Consider the following 13,016-nt stretch of genomic DNA (forward strand, 5'->3'; position numbering starts at 1 on the left):
AAGAAAGTTATGCGCCAATTAATATGATATTTATTGATTCAAACACCTCGCGAAGATCGTTTAATCTCACATATAATTTGTACATATAATTTTGGACAAGGCGATAACACAATTATTATCACACAGAGAAGGCTACGAACAGAATTTCGTACCTACTATAATATCACTGATCTGCTGACACGCGTTTGTGGAGAAGTTACTGTCACAACAATGCAACATAAGTTCTGGGATTGCCTACAATTTTAATATCATGCATCAGTGTTTTACCCTGTACAATTGTGCGTTATCAGATAACCAAGACAGTAACTGTTTAAACCGATAGGAATCTGGTTTTTAGTTAAACAAAATGTAAATTTACCATTTTCTAATGAGCCTGTTGGCACATTTAGTTTAGAGATTACTGTATACCCCCTCTTAAACTATTACAATTGTAAGTTATATTTACAGAATGAACTTTGAGATTAATTAGCTTCTTTCAAATTTTATTTCTCCATCCACGTCGAGATGCAGGCAAATATTTTTGTTTTGAAATGTAAACATTTGCTATCTTAACAACTGTCTCTGCTATTTGTGTAGATTATGTTATAATCTTGTAACGTTATTTTACATAATGATCTTTTTGGAAAACTGGTCAGATCCCAGACTTATGGCCCCTTAAAGGTCCAAAATTTGCTATTTTTGGCTTTTGCAGCCATATATATTTAGAGAGAGAGATACTTTATATATGGTATGATTTGATACAAACTTGCAAAATAACCTTAACAATAAATCTCGGATTCCATGATGAATCTGTCAGATTCAGTCATAGGTTCTGGAGTTATTTTATATCTGATTACCCGCCCGTGATTTTAATCAAAATGGATTTATATCAGTAAGTACTTATACACACTGGTTATTCGGGTACCTACTCGTGTGAGCGATACCGCCCTCGTGTGATTTATGTACATGTTGGTGAACAGGAAATTCACACCTTTAACAGGTTATTATACCGTATTTAACTGAAGATTAGAAAAGTTTTAGTATTGAATGTGTAAGATCATACCTTAACTATATCCATGTCAAATATCTATCTAATTTATCTGAATAACTGTGAAAAAATACGTTTTTTTGCTGCGAAAATGAAGATATTTTAAGGCGATGGTATATATTTTCACGACTGATGGTATTATTTCGGATTATATGAGGAAATTGTTGTTAGGAAAATGAAAGGCAGTTATTCTGTGTGTTAGCCGTTACTTTCATTTTACAAAAACTGTAATCACAGTAAAATTAGATCGATTTTTTCGAAGACAGTGTGTAGAAAAACAGATACCTCTGACGATGTACCATGGTACCATCCTCGTTGTTTCTGTCAATCGAGCGGATACCGTCCTCGTTATTGAAACGAGCATTACATTCAGGCAGACCCATTTTCTAATTAAGCGATAACATGCAATGACCAGCCAAGATAAAGATAAAACTTTGGTCTTTTATGCCCTCCAGCTACTGGAAGCAGCTTATCCGGAGAAAAACTTCTCACATCTCACATCGCTTCAAATTCGCTATCAACTTAGTATCAAGATCCATCTACATAGACTCATTCTTATGTGTTTTTACAATTGAATATTGCTTCCGTACATTTTGTCTTGTTATTTAAGTTGTTACGGGGTATAAAATGTTCATAGCAAAAACAAAATTAAATTTGTTCAGAAATTCTATGATTTTTGTCAAATATTTTATTGCGATCGACCCATGTTTCTAAGCTCGTTTTGAGGAATAAAGCCAGTAATTCGGTCGGAAATGTGCTTCGTCAAGAGTAGTCGAAAGAACCCAGTAGTAAACAGATCCTTATTTCTCCATGTTTTGTTTTTCGAAAATTCGTATGGAACAAGTGCTTTAATCACACATTTTACTGCAAGAATACATCATACACAGGGCCGGATCCAGAAAAGTTTGACTGGGGGACGGGAGTGGGGGTGGGGGTGGGGGGCACCAGTCTTGAACGAAGAAATCACTGCTGAGGTGCAACACTGCAAGGTATTGGAGGGGTGCCTTTGCCCATGTTAGACGTTAGGCAAGGGTTCCGGGGTCAGGGGGCGGGTCAGGAGGACTCCTGGAAATTTTTGAAATACAGGCAGAAAATGATGTCCTCTAGTGTATTTTAGGTCTAAATTTTGAAGTATTGGAGGGGTACGATATCCCCTTGAAAGTTTTGAAATACAGGTATGAAATGGTGGCCTCTGGTATATTTCTGGGTCTAAATTTTGAGAAATAATTATTCCTTTGCCAAAATAGTAGGGTGCATCTTTGATGAGTATGTCACTTCTCGGCCAACTAGGGAGGCACGGGCCCCCTCGACCGGGCCCTGGATCCGGGCCTGATGCATGAAATGAGTTGGTTTATGTTTATAGGCCTACACTCCACACAGCAAGTTTTGCGGATCGAAACCGAAAGTAGGGGTTTATTGTGCGGACATGAGCATATTTTAGGGTAGCAGACCACAACTGACTGGCATTTTACTAGGAACTATTACACTCCCTCTTTATTTTCATCGTTACTTTAAATTATGATAGAACTTTCATGAAAAGTAGGTGTTGGAAAAAGTGATGTTCTATTATTAAGATAGGTAAAGAGGACATGAAGTTTAGTAGGTTTGCAGGTTTGTCGAACAATTCAAGCATCGAGGAATTTGCTTATCATCAAAATGTTGAAAACTTGAGCTAAAAGAATGGGAAATGAAAAAAAAAAATGAAAAAAAAAAAAAAGAAAACGACGAGAAATTTTGGTGAACTGGGTCCACCCCATGCTTGCTCTGGGTAACTTTTAGTACATCATTTCAAAGTTATTACAGCTCGTCTGATACTTAAACTTTAACAAAATATCATCTTACCTGTCTTATCGTCTGGTGCTAATTCTGTTTTGCAAATGGTGATTATGAATCTAATGGGAGTAAGTTAAAGTATAAACAAACCAATCTGCTCTTATATTGTGCCTTTGTAGATTACAAGAAACCGTTTGATTCTGTCGATCGTATGTGTTTATGGAATGAATTGCTGCAGCATAACATTGATGACAAAGTCTTTGCGGCTAAATATGCAATATATGATAAAGCCAAATCTTGTGTAAAGAGTAGCCAAGGTCTATCAAATTTCTTCATTATAGCTCAATTGGTGTACGACAAGGTGAAAATTTATCACCGATCTTATTTTCTGTTTTCTTGAATGATTTAGTCTCACGTTTGCCTATTTTTTCAGGAATAGTGGAATTATCAAATAATGTAAAGGACCGGCTAAATGATGATATATCAGAAATGTTTTCAAGTTATTTTTGTTACTTTATGCAGACGATACAGTGTTATTTGCAGAATCTGAAAATGATTTACAAACTGCATTAAATGTTATGTCAGAAGATTGTTATATTTGGGAAATTACAGTTTATTCCAATAAAACTAAGGTTGTTATTCTTTCACGTGTAAAAATGCGAAATAAGCCTACCTTTTATTATAATAATGCGGCACTTGAAGTAGTAGATGACTTCAGTTATCTAGGAATTTAATTTAACAACAATGGTTACTTTAATAAAACTACAATGTATTTGGTTGACCAAGCCAGAAAAAATATGTATGCTCTGTTGAAAGAAATGTAGGAAGTTGCAGCTTAGTATTGATTTACAATTACGTTTATTTGAATCTGTGGTTCAACCAATATGGATCAGAGGTATGGGGTTGTGGTGATGTTAGCAGTGTTAAAAGTTTTCAGCTTAAATTTTTTTAAATGGTACTGAAGGTTAAACAAGTCAACACCTAATGTCATGTTTTTTTTTTGGCGAGCTTGTAGAGACTCCATCAGAAAATGTAAATTATTGTTCTTGGATTTCATATGTAAAAGAACTTTAAGAGCAACTTGGATTTGCTGAATACTGGTTGAATCAATCAGTATTTTCACCAGTGTATTTCCGCAATATTGTACAACAGAGGTTCAAGGCCAGTTTATTCAATCTTGGAATGAAAAAAACTTTGCAAATTTCCAGAAAATGTTTGTTTACAGAATAATTATAACAACCTTTGAGTTTGAAAATTATTTTAAAGTTTTACCAACAAATCTCGCAATATCCATGTGTCATTTCCGATGTAGGAACAATTTGTTACAAGTTGAAAGAGGGATATTTTTGAATATTGAGCTCAATAACAGGACTTGTTATCTGTGTGATAATACATCTTTAGGAGATGAATTTCATTACATTATAGGATGTCCGTACTTAAATTTAGACAGAGTAAAATATATACCAAATGACGACTTTCAACAGTCAAATGTAATGTCATTTCAACGTTTATTTCATAGTGATGATAGTACTCTTCTTTTTAAGTTAGCATTGTTTGTACAGAAAATACTTCAATTTTTTTTTTTTGGGTGGGGGGGGGGGGGGGGGGGGGGGGGGGGGGGAGGAATAGGTTTTTTGTCACTAGCAGTTATTTGCTGGCCAGTTTAAACACTGTTTTTTCAAACCTAGTTAAGAATTAATGTACACCGTCTTTTATGTTTTAGCTTACAAAATATTTGCATCAGATCTATTATGACCGTAAAACTACTGTTTTATTTTATGTAGGCCCTTTAAGTGTTTGTTTTGTTAAATTTGTTGTTATTATAATACTGATGCCCGTATGGGTCTAGTTATAAATAACATCTTGAACTCTTAAATCACACAGATTTCCTCCCTTGACGTACATTTAACGTTTACAACCACTGTGAGGAGTGTGTGTACAAACATAAAAAGAGACTTGATCTGATAACCAGACTTCCATATCTGCTTATTTTTCTTCCGTTAGTCACCTGTAAGACACTAATACAGTAATGTATATTGTATGTACTTGTAAATAAGTCGCATAATTAGCACGAACTTAATGGAGGGTGCACCTATAATTACAAGATACGATAAAAGGCAGATTTTTGAAGCCGTAGCCTCTCCTTATACGAATACATGCCCAGAGAGAGGGTCCGATTTCCCGTTCAGGAAGAAAAAGAAGGTCAGTCTTAATATAAGCACTTTTGCACGGTGCGACGACAACGGTTTGGTCGCTTTCATAATGAGACTGAAGGAGAAAAAGAAAAACTCCAAGTAGGCAAGATGATAGAATGTGTAGAATAGAGGGTGGGTGTGAGGGAAGATTTGATATTGGTGAAATACTGCTAGCTCATTTCTTTACATTTTTAAAGTTATCATTCTAATCAAATAGATTTACTAAAGGTCGGGTTTCACATTTCCAGTTCTTATTTCCAGATCCTTAAAGCGATTACCTTAACTGCGTTCATTTAAGTGTACCGTATTGCGGAAGTAATCGCTGCGGGGAGTTTTATAAATGTTCGTTGACATAATGAGGACGGTACCCATGTGCAAACGGGTAGGTATCATTGTTTATTTTCATCCATCGTCAGGGGTACCATCAAAAACAGTGACAGGATGCATATAATTGAAATTTTATCAACAAAAATAACTTGCAGGTACACGATCCATTTGTTTTGTTGTTGAGTATGCATAATTTTACCAAGGAGAGTGCCAAATACAGTTATCTCAACTTCGAACACAGAAAAATACGTCTCAAAACGTCGAATTACATGAATTTCGTTACAGTTCTTTAAATTTTGTAGTCATATCAATATTATTGAGGACTGATATTTTCACTAGTGCGAATTAATGCATTTCCTAGGACGATTCTGTCTTTAAAATGTTCAACATGCTTAAATATGTGTCATACGTTGGTATTGTTTTTATATACTCTACGCAACCTACATGTATATAAATCACACGAGGGCGGTATCGCTCACTCGAGTAGGTACCCGAATAACCAGTGTGTTATACTTCATTTGAAATTTCATTATTATCATAAGATTGACTGAGACAATCAAGGTAGATAACTATGGACTGATTTTATGTCAAATTACCTCCCTTTATTTCAAATTAAAATGGGTATATCTCCGTAACTAATGAAGAAACTGATCTGAAAATTCTTGGACAATCAGTGAAGATACATATTGACTGAATTCATGACAAATTGCCTCCCTTTATCTTTTATGTAAATGAGTATACCTAGCAGCTACTAATGAGATTGGTTTGAAATGCTGTTTATGTCTTCCATGGTAAGAATTGTACTCTCTATCTTCTACATGCATATACCAATGCAGGATTACCTCCCCTGATTTTAATAAAAATGGATTTATCTTAGTAAGTATTTATAGGACAACTTCAATTTATGCATCATATGGCTTTATAGAAAAGATGTCACGACAAAATTGGATCAAACCTGCAATTTGAATGTGTTGTGCTTTTACCAGCTGAGCTAACCTCTTTGGCCTCAACAATACTGCAGAAATATTGATCAAACTTTCAATACACTTCACACACAAACATTTACCCTTCCATTGTTGATTCGCAGCAATATTAAAACATAATTAAACTTAATTCGTATTTTGTAAAAGAAAATTGTATAATTGTATGTTATCCACAAGGTGTTATAATTGCATCGAACTGGATTTTTCTAAGGGAATTTCCTCAAAACATAATTATTTCAAATCAGCTATATTTTATGAGCAATAAAAACAAATTCCGCATCTGACATTCTTTGACAGTATACTTCTAAAAGCAAACATTGAAAATCATGTTTAATGCTCAGTAAATTGAAGGAAAAACAAGTGCTTCTTGCTTGCTTTTATAAGTGTTTTTATGCCCCCGGAGGTGGGCATATTAAATCGCACTGATTGTCCATGTGTGCGTACGGTAAATTCTTGTCCGGGCTGTAACACTTCCATTCATTAAGGGATCATATCATCTTTGTTCAGTCAATTAACTTTTGTCGCATGGACTATATTGTTATGTTGTGGGTTACCTAAATTAGATACATTCAGTAAAAGTAACTGTAAATATTAGTCATTTTGTCCGAGATATCCTTATACTTACATACTTATATATAAGTTGCTAAATCGCCCCATTGTTGAATGTCCAAATATATCATGCGTCATCTATTTATTTGTGTTCTTATCGTTACAATGTATTTATTTGTTGTTTTGTTTTGCGTTGGGAGACGTTAACGTTAAAGATGGTTCTGCACTGTTAAATTAATGTGATTGATTGAACAAATCAAACTATTTACTGAGACGAACGTCGACTTACTGTGTTTGATATCAGTACATTAGTTGAAATAAGATACAACGAAATATTTGCTGATTTGAAACTGCTTTGTGTTATATATGCAATTTAAATGTATTACAATATATTATAACTTAGCTTATGTTACTCCTTGTTATCGCCTACTTCTGACTGTGTAATATATTAATCAACCATATGTAACTGACTCTACATACAAGGGATGTAAAAAACTAACCCGAAAAAGTGCCCTGTTTTTTTATTTCTTTATTTATTATGCTAAAATTCAAATATATGATAGTTTGAACATATCAACTTTGAATTCTAATTTTATATTAAATAAATAACATTATTTAGTTATCATTTCAAAAGCAACATGATCACTATCGCTTCACCAGCATAACGTCATAATAGCCCCGTCATTTCCAAAAAAGCAAGCAATATTCAATATTTTTTGCCTTAAATACTTTTGTGACTTTCCACCAAATAAAAAGATAATGTTACTCTGGTATTGATAAAACGGGACACTGAATTTAGGTGCATATATCCTTATCAAGGAGTTCTGTAATATTCAAATGCAACTGAACAAATCGGATTTTGGGGTCTGATCCGCGAGTCTTTCACTATCAGCCTTCCCATTACATTCACACAACCTTGAACCCCATTTCAATCGCACAATTCTCACCTAAATCGCACTGTTCAGTAAACGGGTACTATGCATACTGAACAAGCGGTGCTCTCATAAAACTAAAAACTTCGATGCAGACTTTTCTATGTAGCTGATATGCTCATGCCATTTAAGATCGGATGATAAAGTTAAGCAATGTTTATGACCATCAACATAATCTAGCAAGATATCATTTGAATAAATAAAGAGACGGCTTTACTTGTAAATTAGAAAAAAACAATACTACAGTTTTGTTAGAATAAATATCAACTAACCACTGTCTGGACCACTGAATACTAGTAATTTGCGTGTATCGGTGGCTTACACCGGACACATTAAAGAACCAGACTGTCTATTCGCAAAGAGCTAGGCTAAGTTAGCCAGACAGGCCTATATCTAAAAGGATCTCTCTCTCTCTCTCTGTTCTGGAGACATTCTCTCATTCTGTCCCTCTGGTTAGATCGCTCTGTGTCTGTACTAGTAGAGGATGAATTTAGCGCTCTGAGTGGCTGCTAGGTAAAGCGCCTTCGAACGTGTTTATCATGAAAGTGGTGATATATAAATCTGGTGTAATATATAATTGTGTTAAGATATTGGTTTAATCAAATACTTTATAATTTACATCATTAGAAGTTACAGCTAAGGAGCTGTCATCTGCAAACAAACGGGTAATGCTTAAAAGATTTTCAGCTATGTTATTTACATAGTTTAAAAAAGAAAAGGCACAAGGACCGAGCCCTGTGGATCGCTAGCAGCTTGAGATTAGAAAGATAACTTTTAGTTCCAAACCTCTCGTTTATACGCTTTAGGTATATCGTTTGGGTATAGCTCCAAAATGGTCGCTAATTTCTGTCGGAGTTCAAAATACCAGGGCTGTAAACATCAGTAGTATTAAAGATAGCAAATAGATCAATTAGGGTCCATGAGTGGTTTGGAATTCGTGTTGGTTCTTTGCTTTAACAGAAGGACTCGTTTGTGCAAACTTGCCGTTTTGACAAAAGTTAAAGACAAGCCTTTTACATGAATACCTTCAAAAAATGACCATTGCTTTTGCTTATCAATTAAATCAAGTCTATTACGAAATAGTTGGTCATAATTAAGCATCTAGGCTCTTCGGTATGTGAAAATATCGTGTCCGATTCTCCAGTATGAATTGACATTTCGTTTTTCAACAGTAAGCTAATCAGACATCGGCCTGAGGTATGAGCCAACGTATTCGTTCAGCATTACAATATCAGAAGTACCAAATTTCTTTGACTCTGCGTTTTCCAGACTTGTCACTGGCATGTTTCGAGACCACTGTGACATAAGAGAAACTCTTGATCACAGGGTTTCGAAAGATGGTCACATTAAAATAAATTTGGGATAGAGTGCCAAATGACAGAAGAAACAGAGAGAAGAAGTATTTTGAATTCTGAACGATCAGTATCTCCACAAGACATTGTCATGCCAGTCCCCGATACTTGCCGCGGCACTCGGACGGCAAGGCTATTCAAAGGTGTATGCGGGCGTCTCAATAGAAAAGCGTCGCCCTTCCAATGAACGTGGCACTGGCATGTTATATCTTGCAGACAATCATAGCAATGATGGGCCAAGTAATTCCCTGTACTAGCGTCATTGCCTACTGAGCACAGAGTCGGGCTTTAGCCATCATTAACGCTTGACCCACGCTGATCGTTTTAATGCCAAATAGTATGTTAAAGAGTAAAATATAGGAAGAAGTAAAAGCCAAATTCACTTTCAAATTGACAAGATCAGTATCTCCACAAGACATTGTCATGCCAGTCCCCGATACTTGCCGCAACGCCTGAACGACAAGGCTATTCAAAGGTGTATGCGGGCGTCTCAATAGAGAAGCGTCGCCCTTCCAATGAACGTGGCACTGGCATGTTATATCTTGCAGACAGTCATTGCAATGACGGGCAAACTAATTCCCCGCACCGGCTTCATTGCCTACCAAGTGCGGAGTCGGGCCGAAGCCAGCATTGACAGTTTATCCGCGCTGATCTATGAAAAGTCAATCTGAATGAGAACTTTCGGTTGCCGTTCGGTCCATTAGAGTTTTTGATTTTGATTGTTTGAAAAAGATAAAGAGATTTGTGTTTGCCAAAGTTTCGAAATTTCGACATGACATACACCAGAGTCGGGCTTAAAAATTAAGTTTTTGTACAAGGATGGTGTTGCAAGCTTGTCATAAGTAGACACCCTTTGGCATACAGAGCTGGTTTGTATATCCGATCTAGTAATCTTAGCGGACATCAAAAGACCAGATCCTGTCACTAGACGGAGCCTCTCCTACTTTACCAAGCTTGTAACGCCTCGTGATGGCTAGAAGCGGTTCCTTATGCTACTGTGCATCACCCCACTATAGCATAAAGTTGGTCTAACGACACCTCCATACTTCTAGCTGTCCTTATTCCCTAAATATGAACCCGACCCCAGCAATATCGGTTGCAATTCGGTACATTTTCTGAAGAGAGAAATAGAAGTGTCGTGCACAGCTGTTCAAATCCAAATTAGCTGTACACTGCAAGTTTTGAAATTGCGATATGACTTAAGAGTAGAGCAGTTTTGATTTTGTACTAAGATAACGATGCAGGCTTGTCATAAGTAGGCACCCTTTGGTATACAGAGCTGGTTTGTATACCCGATCTAGCAATCTTAGCGGACATCAAAAGACCAGATCCTGTCACTAGACGGAGCCTCTCCTACTTTACCAAGCCTGTAACGTTACGTGATGACTAGAAACGGTTCCCAATGCTACTGTGCATCACCGCACTATAGCATTAAGCTGGTCTAACGACACCTCCATACTTCTAGCTGTCCTTATTCTTAAAACTTCAACCCGACCTTAAATTTTTGAATTTGAATTTTTCAAACGCCAAATCTAAAAAAAAAATATTTAAAAAAAAACTGACGCGGAAACACCTTGTAATTCACATGGTGAAAGCCGCCCAACTGAACAACTGAGCTTGTGCAGCCGCTTTTAAAGGCTCGCCTGCCGAAAAATAACAAACTTTGACGTCACGAACGATTTGATTGGCTGATAGCTTTCAACTTAGTTTTGTCCCACAGGACGAGTCTACACAAACAGTAACTAGCCAATCAGCGTCGAGCATTTTTTCTTCAAGTTGTAAGTGGTCACACGACCAATTGTGCAGCCGTCGAGACTAGACGTGTTTTTGCATTGCTCTCGCTAGTTGTGTGACAACATGAAATGGTTTGATCTGGCAAAGATTGACATAGTCCTAGGTCCCAAAGTATGTTCACAGTACTTGAAATGGCCAATGCCAAGTTTTCCTTTAACTCATTCGACCCACATGACGACTTTAATCGTTTCTGATAGAACAAGCATTAGTGAAATTTTTGATAAAAAAAATAGTATTAAAGGGAAATATCATTTTTCCTTGTCACAATACCTTACTCCTCACTTCAGAATGAAGAGAAAACGAGAACAGCTGACTTTGTGGAAAGTTGCGTTTGTCCACGGGCAGGAAACGTTCAAGTCCTAAAGCAATACTAGTATAGGGCCCGGAAGGGTGTACCCTACCCCACTATAGTTGCAGTTAGCGTTCTGTACAAACTGAAACAATACTGACAGCTGATGCTGATAAATATAATGTTTACAAGCACATCTCGATTCTTTACATAATATGCACAAATTGTCGAGGTTCAAACATAACACAGATATCTTGAAACTTTCCTCTTGATTTGTTTTACTCTTGTTGAGTTTTTCAAAAAACAAGTAATCATCCATTTAACTTAATTTTCTATTATTGTTGAGAATATGTGACATTATCTGTTTAGAATGTGTGACATTGTCTGTTTACAATGTTTGGAATGTGTGACATTATCTGTTTTGTGATATTATGTTAAATACTGGTCCTAGACATATATAAGTTACACATAGTAGGGGTACAACACAAATGGTACTTCGAATTCTGAAGTCAAAAATATCATCAGACGTATAATTAAAAAAGTAATAAAAAGTAATCGTTCAAGTTTTGTGAGAAAATCCACTTACCGTTTAAATAGGAATCTTTTTGTCACAGTAACACGTCTGTTCCTCTGGTTCATCTCCTAAGACCGACGACTCCACCTGTTCCTCTATCGTTTTCCAACATCTCAGACATAGCATAGAGAATAGATTAGCACAATTTATATGATTAGTCAAGTCACAACAGAATACACAATGTAAGCGCACTAAATGGAAACTATCATTTGTCTTTAACAATGTAATTTTAGAAACTAATATCTTCTCCAAACCTTCATTTCTCATTTTTCGTGTGTGTTTTTCCATCACACTTTAAAAGTTTTAATTTCTTCACTAAAAGTTTCTATAATTTATTCCTCATGGTTGTGTAAATCCTGGATTTCGAACCACTCCCACCGAGTAAACATGTCCCTGGTCATTCTGTACATATTAGGTATCAACAAAAAATCATATGAACAGATAGCACATTTAAATGTTCTCAGTGTCTGGGTTACATGCACTTTGGTACTTAACATCATGTCAATATTAATACAGCCTGGACACTTCACTGCATAAATAACTTTTAAATGTTGTGCACTATGTGGATTTCTACGATGAGGAGGCGGCTGAGGTGGGACCGCAGCCATGGTGAAGACAACGAAAGACGACAACGAAGAAGATCAGACGAAGATGAAACAGCTCAGCTCCAGCTATTTCATTCCAGACAGGCAATATAGTCCGTCCAACACTCCAGTTAACAGAACTACAGGAAGTTTCAAAGACAACTGAATATCAGAAGAAGATCAGATCACTACCAGCAGATAAACTGGCCACAAGGAAACAGCAGTCCGTCTACTCCTGGAAGCAGTCCACACTCCAGGTTATTCAGGAGATTTATAAATGCAAATGGAGATATATTCAACCAGATTATTGAAACTGGAAGAGCTTCTGAATCACTGTCTGCGAAATAATAACACTCGTAACACAAATGATGCAAGAAGAATTGTCCTAAAGTAAAATAATAATTCCTCAATGTCCATAATTATTAAATTGTAATCCAAGAAAACTGAACCTTTTACATTGACTAACAGAACTAAGCTGACAAAAACGCACTGAAATGCAGACACTACGTAATTTAACATGACGTAGGTAGTAAATAAGGCGGAGTTAAGCGATCGATTTTCAGCGACGCGGAGTGTCAATCAATATCTAACAGGGCGTTCGGTTGACCCGAGGTCCCGGGTTTTGACCCGCGAAAAT

Source organism: Mercenaria mercenaria, chromosome 4 (genome assembly GCF_021730395.1).
Source record: "Mercenaria mercenaria strain notata chromosome 4, MADL_Memer_1, whole genome shotgun sequence".
Taxonomy (NCBI): Eukaryota; Metazoa; Mollusca; class Bivalvia; order Venerida; family Veneridae; genus Mercenaria; species Mercenaria mercenaria.